The sequence below is a fragment of the Heliangelus exortis genome, chromosome 1 (assembly GCF_036169615.1).
Source record: "Heliangelus exortis chromosome 1, bHelExo1.hap1, whole genome shotgun sequence".
Lineage (NCBI taxonomy): Eukaryota > Metazoa > Chordata > Aves > Apodiformes > Trochilidae > Heliangelus > Heliangelus exortis.
In genome coordinates, this window is record NC_092422.1 from 51,548,999 (window position 1) to 51,563,229 (window position 14,231).

The 14,231-nt window shown below is 39.1% G+C and overlaps 1 long non-coding RNA gene across 1 annotated transcript; it reads left to right on the forward strand.

Annotated features, from left to right (window-relative positions):
* The first annotated feature begins 157 nt into the window (after positions 1 to 157).
* LOC139795403 (uncharacterized) lies at positions 158 to 10,048 on the forward strand. Its single transcript, XR_011725482.1, has 2 exons — positions 158 to 376; positions 9,036 to 10,048. It is a non-coding gene; the product is annotated as an uncharacterized lncRNA (long non-coding RNA).
* The last annotated feature ends 4,183 nt before the right edge of the window (positions 10,049 to 14,231 follow it).

Here is a 14,231-nt window from a genome sequence, read left to right on the forward strand (position 1 = left end):
CCCGCCCGCCCTCGGCGGGGTGGGGAGCGGCAAGCGGCGGTGACCGCAGCCGTGTGTGTGGTGGTGGCCGTGCCCGGTGGCGTCGTGCCCCCCGGTGGGATGGGCCGCGCCGCGCCGCTCTCCTCCCCTCCCACCACCCCCCACCCCCCCCCCCCCCTCCGGTATGCGGCGGTGAGCGTAGCTCCGTTCGAGCGGCGGCAGTGGGCGGCAAATCCCCGCTGTGGCGGCGGGGGTGACCGCAGCGTCCCGGAGGGAGGAAAAACGTCGCGGAGCGGCGGCCGCAGTGCGGTGTCGGCAGTGCGGCCGGGCCCGGGCCCCGCGGCTGTGGGTCCTGCCCGTGGGCTTGGCACCGGTGTCTATAGGTAGAGGCACGCGCGTGGGACTGTATAGCCCCGTGACGTGGAGTGGAGGTCAGAAAGTTGGGAGACGGGCGGTGGGGCTGCAGCGGTCGCGGCTGGGGGCGGGCGCGTTCGCTGCTCGGGCATCCTCATGGAGCTTGGTTTGCTGCCAGTGGAGCCTGGGGCGTCAGGGTTTTCCAAAGCGTGAGGAGTCAGGCTCCCCCGAGGCACCCTCACATTTCAAAATTAAATCGTCGCCATAAAGACAGAAGTAATTACAGTGAATATACGCAGACTGACGTGTTTAACCTCCACCTAGCTACACCCCAGCTTTAGAGCGTCCTGCTCTGTGCCTCAGGGCCTGCCAGCACCCTCGGATTGAACCCGCCACCGGGAACTTCCCCCAGGCTTACCAGGGTTTCATTCATCATGCAATGGTTTCGGTTGGAAAGGAACTTAAAGATCATTTAAATCCACCCCACCTGCTAGTGGGGTTGCTCCCACTAGACCAGGTTGTAGAAAGGGATTTTTTTTTTAGTTGAGATTTCAGAGCCAAAGCTCTTCCCACCTTCCACCTCGTCCTTTGAGAGTGGACTTGAGCTGATATTTTAAAGAAAAAATAAGAAAAAACACTTTTTTAAAAATTTAATTAAAATTAATTTAATTAATTTAATTTTTTTAAAAAAGAAAAGAATTCTATATTACTTTATTTTAATTTTATTTTCTACACTGGACCAGGTTGCTCCAAACCCCATCCAACCTGGCCTTGAACACTTCCAGGGATGGAGCTGCCACAACTTCCCTGGGCAACCTGTGCCTGTGTCTCACCTCACACACACCACAGAATTTCTTCCTAACCTCTTAGCAAAATCAACTCTCTCACAGTTTAAAGCCATTATGACCCTTGTCCTATCATTACATTCTTCTCACAGTTTCTATTTGTCAGTACAGTTGTACTTTTAATTTTACTTTTAATACAGTTTGCCCTTTTAATTGGAATTTCTTCCAAGAGGCTGGTTACTAATACTGTTAAATTCAGTAGGTGTGTAGGCATCAGGCACCTCTCATGACTACATTTATATACTCGGATAATTTGGGAATGTTAGGGCTTGCATGCCTTGATCTTCTTAGGTATCTTCTTATCTAAACTGAAAACACTTTTCTACACTGAATATACAGCTTGCCACTGATGGTAAGCAACCAAGTGCTGGGAGCAAGGTGGGGAGGACTTTCAGGCAGGAAAAAAAAAGCAAAAAAAAGCTCACAAAGTGATTGTATCTTAGGGGCCATACTTACAAAATGCCTACCAGAGGGCCTGCTTTTTTGGATGCTTCACAGATATATCTGTAACTAATAAGACACCAAATAACTGAGGTGATTCTTTCAGAATGACAGAGGAAAGAAAGTCCAAAATCACAAACGTGTGGCTTAAACCAAGGGAGTTTTTGTCAGCGAAGGATCTTTCTGCAGATAATTTGCAGATCTATATCAAATGTTCATCTGTTCAAACACATGAGCTCTGGGTTTTTTTAGTAGGATGTCTGTCACAACTGTAGCACTTGTATCAGTTTATAATTTCTTTAAGGAAGACAGAATGTGTAGAGAGGGAGATCCGTCAGGCACAATAAAGGCACCTCAAGTTCCTGGTTTCACATATCCAAGAACCTGTGTGTTTATCAGTCAATGTTTAGGTTGATAAGTCAGAAAATTGGATACTTGGGAGAGAGATTCTCTGAATAGAGAACTGGATGAGCAGCTATGTAAACATTTAGCTAAAGTAACTACAATGAGCTATATTAGGATCATATTTTGTTGAGTTTTGGGTTTTTTTTTTGTCTCAACCTGTAAGACGTATCTAGATCTCAAACCTCCACAAATAAACATACCCTAGATTTTATATAAATAATAGATGATCATTTCCTAAAATAAAATTCTGTTTTATTTTTAAAGCACTCGGGTGCTTTGAATTCTGACAATTCTGACAAAAAAATAGTCCAATCTACTGACTTTATGGCATAATTTAACTACATTTGCTATATATAAATTTTTCTCATATATATACATCCTTTTTGGAAAAGGGACAGTCTTCCTAGTTTGAGTGATACCTCTATGGATAGATAGGAAAGATACATCAAGCAGGTAAGTGGTATTTTATTTGGGAAGACCATACAGGATACCCCAAAGATGACATTACCACAATCATCAAGGTTTCTTTTTGGCTGAACATGTTCAGTTGAAAAAAACATGAAAGCAGGAATAAATATGAGTGTAAACAAAAGGAAAAACACAAAAGCTGGTAAGATGCAATGGTAAGGTAGCAGTTATGAAACAAAGAAAATTAATAATGGTAGCTAAATATATGAAAGAAAAGTCTTGGCTCATTGTTTAAACGTCAAGGGGAATGCATTTTTTCAAATGTCAGGATCAAGATATAAAACATTTTGACTGTAGCATAACTTCTCTGCTACTTCAAAATACACAATTTTCACTTACAATGCTGATGTACGAAAGCATTTATTTTCTTTATTTAATAGAAATGTGTATAATGCAGTAATACTTTATGGATATAATTGCAAATATATTATTATTCAATTATTATTTAGTAAGGGTGTTTAATAGCAAGAGGTAAAGGCAAAAGGATTTACACTTTCAGGACCAAGTAGGTCACGTCCTGGAATTTTATGGAAGTCTGAATCATTCTAGTAATAATCAACCTGTCTATGTTTGTTCCAGAAATGAAAAAGATAAACTCTTTTGGTGCCCACTAGAATTGTAAAGCAAAAGGTTATTTGAGTAAAAATCACATAATGAGAACCTTTGGCAAAACCATGAAAGTCAAATGTAAGAATCACATGGAAGCATTAAAAAATAACTGAGTAAAATGATAATACTGATGAGTGGTTTTCTTAGAATCTTCAAGCATACTAACCCACTCAATGATGTCCTGGAGCATGTTCATTTGAGCTCCTTTTTAAAATTCTCCCAGTGCCTGGCAGGAATAATAGAGTGGTTATTCTGCATCTGGCTAAGTCTGACTTTTTCCCAGATACAGCTAATTCATCCATTCCAAGTGATGCATACAGATATTTCCAAATAGTAGTTTTTATTGGGGTTTTTTGTCTTTTTTTCTTTTTTTTTGTCTCTTCCAGTGGAACGTAGCAGTGTGCCAAAGTTTATGGACAGAAATGTAAAAACATTTACAAATTACTTTGATTATACAGCACTGATACACTTAATGAAATCCATAATACGCATTCTTAAGTTTTTTTTTCCTCAGAGACCGTCCCCAGTTTTTCAAAGTCTTTTATTCATCTTAAATTCAACTACCTGAAAGCAGCTATTTAGTGTAAGGTAGAGGAAATGTGGATACACCATATATTGCCTTGATGTTGTTTCTTTTGATTATAATAGTAAGAAAGAGTTTGTATGTGCATGCGTGTCTGTTGCTCATAAATAGAAATGCAAAAAATGCTGTTTTGTTCCTGGAAATCTGGGTATATAATGTAGTGAGGGACAAGAGGATTTACTGGAAGTTTCTCCGTAGCTTCCAGCATATTACTGTTCATAAAACTACCTACATCACTTGTTTTGCATAATGATGTAATCAATTTCAGTGTAACTCTGTGATTTAGGCTTAATTAATTGTGACCTTGGCAATAGAAACTTGAGGAAGGAGCAAGGAACTCCTCTGTGATCTTGCTACCTATTACGGTGCAATTCTAAAAGCTCATTTTCCCAGTTATATTCCTCATGTTCAGCAGAGATATTGCAAGATTAATATAGGCAACTAAATCTTTCTCTGCACTCCTACATGGCATAAATACAACTTTTTTCTTAAAAGCAGAAGTGGTGTTCCCTCTCACGCCCTGGCTAAGCTCCAACTAGAGTAACTGTAGTTGCACCTAAATAAGTTCCTATGCAAGTTCAGGAGGATACAGAATAATTCACTTCCTGCCTTTTCCACTGACTCATAATAGAGTTATGACACCTCTTTCAGTTTATCAGACAATGTATTTGTTGACTTCAGGCTTCTGGGATGATATTCCTTCTTCAGAGTTAGTTGTAACAAGTTGCTTGTATTGGTCGTTGGGGAGTTAGTCAGGTAATGTGAGCAGAATTCCAGATTACTTCCTTCTTTTTGCAATGGAGTACCACAAATGTGCAATTTAAAAGATGATAGGAGAATGATGCAGAAGTTCTGAGTGGCTAAATATGATTTTCTTTTCAATTTTTTAGGTTCATCTAAACTGGCTTTAGATAATTTGTGTCAAACTGAGGTAATGAAGGCTCCATTTATGAAGGTAATGAAGGCATAAAGTTTTGTAGCAATTAGCACAGATTTTTTTATAATCTAGAGTTTAATTTCTACGATTTAAAATGTGTATTTACATTCAGAGCTTTCACTGAGCTGCTGTTCAGGGTTGCAGTATACTTTGAAGAGATGCCTCATGTCATGCCACAACTACCACCAGCTGCTTAAGTGCATACCATGAGACACATCTTTCTTTTATTATCAGCATAAGGGTTTTGTAGGCTTTAGAAGAGGATTTTTTTTTTTTCTTGCTCGGTAATGATGGAGATTTCCAGATAAGCCAGACCATATGCTGATTTCTTATCTGTAATCAGGCTTTCTTGATATTATCAAAGATGTTTCCATTAAAACTGCAGAATGATTCTGGTACTTCAATTCTTCAGCATTCAGGTACAGTATTTCTTATTATGAGACTACATCCCTTACAAACCAGTAACATATTTCTTGCAGTGTAAATATTTGTGACTCCCCACCCACTTTAAACTAAGATGACTGATAGATCTCCTGACACATGAAAGTACAGACAAGGTCTCCTGCAGACATTATAATGCAATGGAGTCTTTAGGATTACAAATCCTCCATTATTGACTTGGCTGCTCATTCCCTTAACTCACATTTCTTTCATTCTGAGTAGGTAACTTCTTCATACCCAAAGAATTTAGATAACTGCTCCTTGTTTTGAGGTCTGTTTAGATACACTTGCACAACAGGAACAGACAAATAAATAATAGGATGAGAGCTGTATTCAGCAAAGAGATCAAGTGGTGATTGTTTACACTGTATGTGAGTCCAAAAGCTCATAGTTCCTATCTCCATGGCAAAATAACTGATGCAGCAGAGATCTTTGCTGGCACCAGGGAACAGTTTTCACCATATGCAGTTCACAAGAAAAGGAAAACAGATTTTTTTTTTTTTTATAGTGCGTTCTTGTCCAATATCCATCACAGCAGTGTATTTAAGAGCTTGTTTTCCCAATATAAATGTATACTCCAAAATACTAGACTTTGGTGCCTACACTTTCATCCTTGCCAGTTCATCTGGCTGTCACTTATAATCGTTACAGCAGTTATGCTGTCACAAGCAAATGTCATCACTGTCATAAAATAAAAGAATCTTTACAATATTTTATTATCTAGACATGTGTATTTTTATACAATACACAGCAAATAAAAACTTGCTAATTTCTGCTGGCTAAAGGTTTGGCAGGTTTTAAAACTGCTTCCTATCCTGCGGTTGACTTCCTATCCTGTGGTTGAGTAAATCAGTGGGAGCAGTTTTTAAACTTTCTAAAGCTATTTTTAAATAGCTGCAGGGCAATTTTGAAACCAACCCAAAAAATCAAGCTAAACAGAAAAAGAATGCATATCCAAAAACAAAAGAAATTATTTAAAGGGTTTGAAAGTTTCCTGTCCCTTTACAGTTTTTTGCATATTTGAAGCCTCTGATGGTATACCACAACAATAAGCCTTATTCACATGGGTAGCCACAATGAAACTACTAGAAATAATCACATGAGGAACAGCTGCAAGAGTGAATTTGTGGATGTGGTGTAAAGAAGAAAATCATAAAACAGAATGCCGGAATTATCATGATTACTACAGAATGAAAGGGCAAAAGTCAGACATATTGCCAAGAAATAAAGATATTCATCGTGACTATAAAACAGACTGGAATGTATGGCCTGGTGCAAGCTACCTAAAAACATCTCCCAATCAAAATAATCATTCAAGTAGTTATTAGGAACCTTTCAAATGTGACAAGTGACCAATGTGACTTAGGATAAAACTTGGCTTATTTGCAAGATTAGTTGGAATTTGTTTAGCTGTTAAAGACAGAAGTCTTGGAGGGGGATCCCTGTGTGTGAATCAACACAAACCAGCTCAAGATGCCTGCTGTCTCCTATTTTCCTATGAAACATGATGAATGAGCATCATGAGCATTTGTCAGCCTTCCTTTGCAAGGACTAAGGGAAAGGGTAATTTTAGGCTTGATTTCCTAGTTTTTCCTGGTGTGCTGTTTTGTATGTATTTCTCTTGTGTCAGGAAAAAAAAATACACAAAAGAAAAAAAAAGTACATTCTTGTTTGCTACAGAGGGTTTACATTGCTTAGATTCTACTCTTCTGTCTTCCAAAAACTACCAGACAGTCTTTAAATTCAGTTTTATTTTCATGTGTGAACAAACTAAATTGCCAACAAAGTGATTGGGTTATTTTCTATTTCCAAGCTGCAGATACCTTGTTCAGTGTAGTATTGTCTGTAGCAACCATAACATCCAAGAGCCTTCCAGAAGCTTACTAAGCAATGTGGCTTGGATTTTCCCTCATGGAAAAAACTGCCTGCTGGAACGTTTTTTAATTTTTTAAAATGTTTTTATGTTTTTAAATAATCCACATTCCATCCATTCATCCATCCATATATTATCTTCCTTTTTTTTCTCTTAGGAAAAATTCACAGAATGAAGCCCTCAAAGCCTGTGGTGTAGAGTGGGGAAGTAATTGCTGGCTTCCCAGTGGGGAAGATCCCTGGAAGGCTCTGTCTCCTTCATTAGAAGTCTTTTCTCTGTAAAAAAGCCTCTCATTTCAGAAGATAAAGTAGTCAACCACAGCTTTATTTTGGAACCATTTCATCCTTAGATTCTCTCCTCAACATTCCACAGCTGTCTTCTAAACTGATAAATCCTTCAAAAGCTAACATGGCTTATACTCCAAATATAAAAGCAGCTGTAAGGAAACATGAGGCCACAGATTTACTGGCACATTCCAGTGGATGCAGCAGCGACAAATTGTTTGTAAATCTTGCATTTGTAATACAAACAACCATATAAATATATGTATTATTTTTGTATTTTATGTATATAATAAGTAAGCAAACATAAACCCTTGTATCTCCTCTTTTTCTGATGCAGCTTTTTTTTTCCATCTCAACAGGCTTGCTCAATGCTGTGATAATTTAATAAAATCTGACTAAATACAAATGCTACTGCTTTCAACAAGCTTTACATTTATTTTGCAAAGAGATCCATAACATGATGGGCAGTGAATAATAGGTCTTTAATCCTTATCATCTTTCAGATCTATGCTCAGAAAACAGACAGATAGGATCAAACAAACCATCCTCTGTCTCTGTGGCTTGCTCAGACGGCATTCCAGCCCTGTCCTTTCTCACTCTCTCACTTTCTCAGGGCCATCTTCTTCCATCTTAATTTAAAGAAAAGGGGTCATCTGAGTTTACTGAACACCAGTCTTTTTGGGATACCATCTGTCTTGCTGTATCATCCTTAGATCCCTTGTTTGCAAAGCTGTATTAAATAATTTCCATGTCTTTCTTCAGTTTTTCTATTATGCTCTAGTTATCTTCACTCATAGTTTCTCATTTAGAATTAGAATTCTCATTTAGAATAGTCTGAATTACTATTTTAAGAAAAATCCCTGTCTTTCTTTCAACTGAATCCCACCTATTACCTTCTTTCCTTCTTTTCCTTTACTTTGTGAAGTCTGCTTCAGTTTTGTTCCTTAGAGCAAACACTGTTTTTATTTTTCTTATCACAGACTTCCTTGCTTACATTCTTCTTTGGATTACTGACCATGTAATTAGGGAACCTGGAAAGGAATACAAAAAAATGTCTTTAAACTGTTTTAAGAACTGAACATATCCTTAATATGAAAGAGTTCCATAACCTGGAAAGGTTGTTGGAAAATGCTGCTCTCGATAGGTAATCCAGTCTAAGGTAAAAGAACCAGAACAAAGAACAAGTAAATAAAGGTTAGAAACAGAAAGGAAAAAAAAAAAAAAATCAGGAAAGTGCCAAAACAATGTAGCAGAAAAAGTATAGAAACAAAGTATTTAAGCCAGCCTGTTAGGACCAAGCGTAAGAGGAATGGTGTAAAGGAAACTGACTTCCAGCTGACAATTCTGCTGCTGCAGTTTTAACTTCTTGTAATTGTAACCCAAGAGTTTCCTGGAAGCTGCTAGCACGGAAACACATTCAGGCTCCTGAAAGGCAAGTTTTGCAAGCCAAACATTTTATTTGCTGTTAAAATGAACTTGAAATCTGAACTTACTCCATCTGCAAAGCATATCTTACAGGGTATTATAAAGCTACAGTGACTCATGGTAAATGGTTATAGTACCTCTAAGCTTAAAAAGCAAATTCATCAAAAGATAAAAAAATGTTGATAGTTTTGTCTGATATTAAGCCTGGGAAAAACTACAGCACTCTGTTACCTTTTCCTTCAAAAATGACATGACTTGTTGTCCACAAGTCTATATTGGCTTAGACTGAAAAGAGTGACTGACTCATTTAAAGAGCAGAATAAGTGTGTGTCCTCGAAAACTGAGACTGTGCCTTTCCACTAAAAAGAATATTTTTTTTCCCAGCAGCCAGAGGAGCTAACAAATCCTAATGATCAGCTCCCTGAGCATGGGTGTCAGCACTAATACAGAGCTGTCCTGCAACAGCCTCGTCCCCACCAGCTCTCCTTGGCCATCAGATGCCATCACACCATACTGTTTCCAGCCAGATCTGCAGCCCCTGGAGCCTTTCCATAGGCTGAATTTCTCTTAAATTGGACCTCAGCTGTATCAGCTTCAGGTGTGGCAGCACTGGGGTAAGCTCCATTGTAGAAAAGATGAGATCTGCAGCACCCAATGGAAGAGGCATTGGACTGTGTCAGACACAGTACACTGGGGGAAAAACATAAAGGAAAAGCCTGCTGTAATGGTTGGATACTGCAAAATCTGATACTCATTTCTACCACAGCTTGTGTGAACTGCCTTCATACAAATGGGTGACAAAGCTGCTTACACCTGAGATTTTTATTGTTATAAGAGTATTTTTTGGGTGTCAAAGAGTTGGAGAATGGCCCCATCATAGCCCTGAGGCAGCAGCACAGAGACCATTTTAGCTACAGCAATAAGTGGGAGATTTACACTGAAGAGGGTCTCATGTCATTTGGATTTATACTGTGTCATGGAGAGGTTCTGCTGCAATCTTGGGAAAGCTGAAAATTTCCAGTGACCTTGAGATCCCACCAAAGGCTTTTCATGTGACTCCCACGTGGTCAAGCCATAAGAGGCTTAAATGGCTCCCTTCTGTTTTCAAGACAACATAGACATTGAAGTTGGGGCACATCTCACCACCTAAATGGTTGCCCAAAGCCTGCAGTATAAATAAAGGACAGCATCAAGTATCTCCAGAGGGCAATTAATTTGATCCACTTCAGCCATTTACTTGAGCCTGAGATGAATTGCTCTCTGGAGGTGTTTCATTCTGACCATCAGAGCTAAAGGATGTATAATGGAATGGGTATAGATAGTGATATACATCTTTTAGATACCTCAGTTTCCTCCCCATAGATGTTGTGTGAGGTTCTGTCTCTAGCTGCAGCCTGAGGAAAGTGTAAAACTGGAATTTTGACAAGGACACTAATGGGATATGTTTGTACTATACAATCAAAGTGAAATGTAAAATCACAGGACAGTTCCCCTAGCTGATACAGTCATGTTAATGAGGTTAGCACAGTGCATATAACCTGTGACCCTCACAAGACAAACACAGAATTGTGATCTGAACTCTTCCTGAATAGTAATTTCCTTTGGTACTTCAAAACATATTTGACTGTACTTTTCATATGGAGAATGTAATAAACCTTCTGTTTTATACCCAGAAATATACATGAACTTCAGGTAGTCTTTGGAAGTTCCTAGGTCAGATGTCTATGTTTCATACACTTCTAAAAAGAAGAATGAAAAAGGAAAAGAAAAAGATAAAAAGGAAAAGGAAAAGAAAAAGGGAAAGAAAAAGGAAAAGGAAAAGGAAAAGGAAAAGGAAAAGAAAAAGAAAAAGAAAAAGGAAAAGAAAAAGGAAAAGAAAAAGGAAAAGAAAAAGAAAAAGAAAAAGAAAAAGGAAAAGAAAAAGAAAAAGAAAAAGAGATGGAAAAAGAAAAAGAGAAAGAAAAAGAGAAAGAAAAAGAAGAAGAAAAAGAAAAAAAGAAAAAGAAAAAGAAAAAGAAAAAGAAAAAGAAAAAGAAAAAGAAAAAGAAAAAGAAAAAGAAAAAGGAAAGAAAAAAAGTACAATTACCCGTGGTAGTATTTGCATTAATAGAATTCTTGTTAATAGATTTTGTACAGCTTAGTAATATTAGGCTCTGAAGTATATTTCATGTTCAATTATTCAACTGCTCAAATGAAACTTGAGGGTTCATATAATACACTTTGTATCTGATGAGCTTTCAGTTGTTAAAGAATAATGAAAAAAAAATTGAGATTAAAATATTTGTTGGAAAATATGGTAAGAATTCTAAAAGATTGAAAGTTAGGGTATTAGAATTGCCAGCAGAATCAGGTGTAATTTAACAATACTTTATCTGCAAATAAATTTAATTAGCCATTCAAGCACTGTCTGAACTACAGATGATGTTCCGAAGGTATCAGTCAGCTATAAATACACAAAGATAGGCAAAATGTATATTTTATTTAATTGTTCTAGATTTCAAAAGCCCTATGTTTTTGTAAAAACAATCTGTTTTCTACAGACAGTTTAGTTTACTTACAATAGATACTGTCACAAAATTTCAGAGAACATCTGCTGTGGTAAGAACAAGTACTACTCATACTGGAAAACTGTTTAAGTATAGATGATTTAGAAGTCCAATTACGTGTATGCTAAATGTGTGAAGATAATTTCTTTCAGACTGAGTCTTTGCCTATACCTTTAAATTAGTTTTAATGCTGATTCTCTAGCCTTGTCCTTCTCAATACCATTCTTCCTTTTGAAAGTCTACATCACCCATAATATACTTTTCACTTCTCATTGATTCAGCCACTCTTAGGGTTGCCATGAGTGTGGTGGTTCAATTACTTTATTTCTGCTTACCATTTCCTTTTCTCATTAGAGCTGAGCATGCAGCCTTGAGAAGCAGCTTTCACAGCACACCCTGTGTACAGTGGCACTCAGAGGTATGAATGAAAGAGCTGACAATGGTGATAGCTCTTGCAAAAGCTTTGCATTAATGCCTGAAAGGCTGCAGTGGTTTCCTACTTGTCACTATTTGTATATTTGCTTGTAGCAATTGGATCTTTAAAGTGCTATGTGGTCTGGATCCTATCCATTTACAATGCCACTTCCGTCCCAGTGACAGCTGAGATAATTACATCTGCTTTGGTTTGCAGCTTAGATACAAGTCGGTGACTAAAATAGCAAAAAGAGAAAAGGAAAAAAAAAAACCAAACAGCCAGAAAGCCCACCTCCAGGCTTGTGTCATGCCCTTGACTCTGTCAGCAGTTGATGCAACAGAGTCCAAGGGCATGCCACAGAAATGAAACTGTTTTAAAATGTTTGCTATCATACTTGTGATAGCATGAGTTTAGACAGGCCTTCATGGGACAAACAGTTTTGTTTCAGGCAACACTAGAACAGAATCTGGGGCTGACCACATCTACATCCAGATGTGGCCAGGGAAAAAATAGTTATTTGGTTTTTCTTGCAGTAACTGTGGGTGTTTGAAAAACTCTCCACACAGATTCCATTCTTGGGGTGTTCGTGAACTCACCAGCAGTGTTAGCTGGGGCTTCTGCCCCCATCCTGAACAACATGAGCACACAGAACAGACTGAACCATCATTTGGTTTCTCCTGCAATAAAGGACCCCATAGCTGCAGGAATCTGTGGCCTTAGGAAAGAAACTGGGATTATCAACCTCTTGTGGGTGTAACCTCTCAAAATATTGCTGCTACTTTCTTTTTTCCATTAAGAAAAAACCTTAGCAGAAATGCTCTGTTTCTGGTGGTAAAATTGAATGGCTTGTCACTGAGTAACATAGCCTGCATAATGACTGCAAGATGTTCCCAAAACAGCACTGGCTTCTGACATGTGAGGCTTTGCTAAGGGGTAATGTCTGGTAAGTGGGTGTTGAAAGTTCTCCTACCTCCTCTGCAAATGCAGGCTGAAGGCAGAGCTCAGATGGGCACATGGAGCTCTCCCTGAACTCCAGGATGGTGAGCTGAGGCTCAGCAATGAAATGCCTCAGCTTGGCATCACATTATCCTGAAGAGCTTTTGAAAGTTTCCCCCTCTCTCCTTCAGGAAATGATATTGGCATATCCTCAAATTATTTTTGTTCTGTCTCGACTGAAAAACCTCACAACATGTATTTGAAATCTTACTTTTCTGGGGTGAGGCAAAGTTTAGCAAACAAAGTCAAGATGTGGAAGGGAGTGATTTTCATGGATCTTCAAGACAGCTGGAAATAGGGATAAGCAGGATTGACTGAAATATTGCAACTACTGCATACTCAAATGCTGTCATGAGATCTCTGCCTTCCAAGTGTTACTAGAAAGGCAGCCTTCATTGAAATTAAGAGCTGACTCTTCTGGTAACATACTTTAGGCCCAAAAAAACCTCCCAAACTCATGAAAGTTGACATGTTGTGGGCTGAGTGCCATGTTATGTTTTCACAGCCCCTCATGATACCGCATTTCCCAAGGGACAAGCCTTGGCTTTCCATGGAAAGTGAAAGTTCCAGCACTGGATGAAAAACTTTTTTTCGCCACTATTAACACTGGGCTTTCTGCTCAGTGGTGTCATCAGGATTTTGGAGCCTCAAGGCAGAATAGTGAAGGCTTCTTCTCTGCCTTGTGGCCTATGTGGATTGTCTATACAGCATGAGTGAAGTCTGGTCAACTGAATGCCACAGGATGGAAAACCATTCTGGGTTTGGATGCCACAGTGCTTGCTGCAGCACCTGTACAGGTTGGATATACAACACACACACATTTAAAGTGCAGAAGGTGCTGACTGATGGTCCACAAGAGTGGCCACCTGCTATGAAAATGGAAAGCCACATCTTGCAGCTTTGAGCAATGTCAGAGGTTCTGTAAAGTCCTCAGCAACCCTAGCCAGACTGATCAGTCTCACACTGAGGGCTTGGGCTGCCATTGTTTCTGCAGCCTCACAAACCTTGACAAAGGCACCTTTCTCATGGCAGGTTTTTCTGCATTCCCCTCTTGCTAGAGGTAATTCTGTACCATTTTGAGGATTAAGTTGCCAGTTGTTAGCCCCCTTGTCCACCTCCAGCTTTGCAGATGCTTGCAAAGCCACCTGCAGCAAGCGGGTAGTGTTAAATACATCTCTCCAGGAATCTGTGACCAGAGGCTTACTGAGGAGACTGAACATTTCCCTTCAGCTCACTCAGCTCCCAGTTCATCTAGAGGTAGAGCAAACAGAAAAAAAAAAAAAAAATCAAAAGACATGCTGGTACTGTCCTGCTTAAAGCCTTTCAGGTTTGTAGTCCTTTTTGCAAAGAGAGGGACTTCAGATTCCCAGCAACCTTCCCCTAGTCCTGCCCTGGTCTCTACCATATCACCCTCCTTACGGTAGCACACTCTTGGTACTGATGATCAGCCAGAGTGAGAGGATTTTTTTTTTTCCTCACCAGCTTTTTACTTCTGTAGATTTTCCTGAGTACCCGTGGCCTTTGGCATCACGCTGGCTTGCACACCTGAGTGCAGATTCCCCATTTGTTCTCTGAACAATGCTTCCTTCTTTCTCTCCTTGCTTCGCTGGCTCATTTGTTCCCTCTGCAC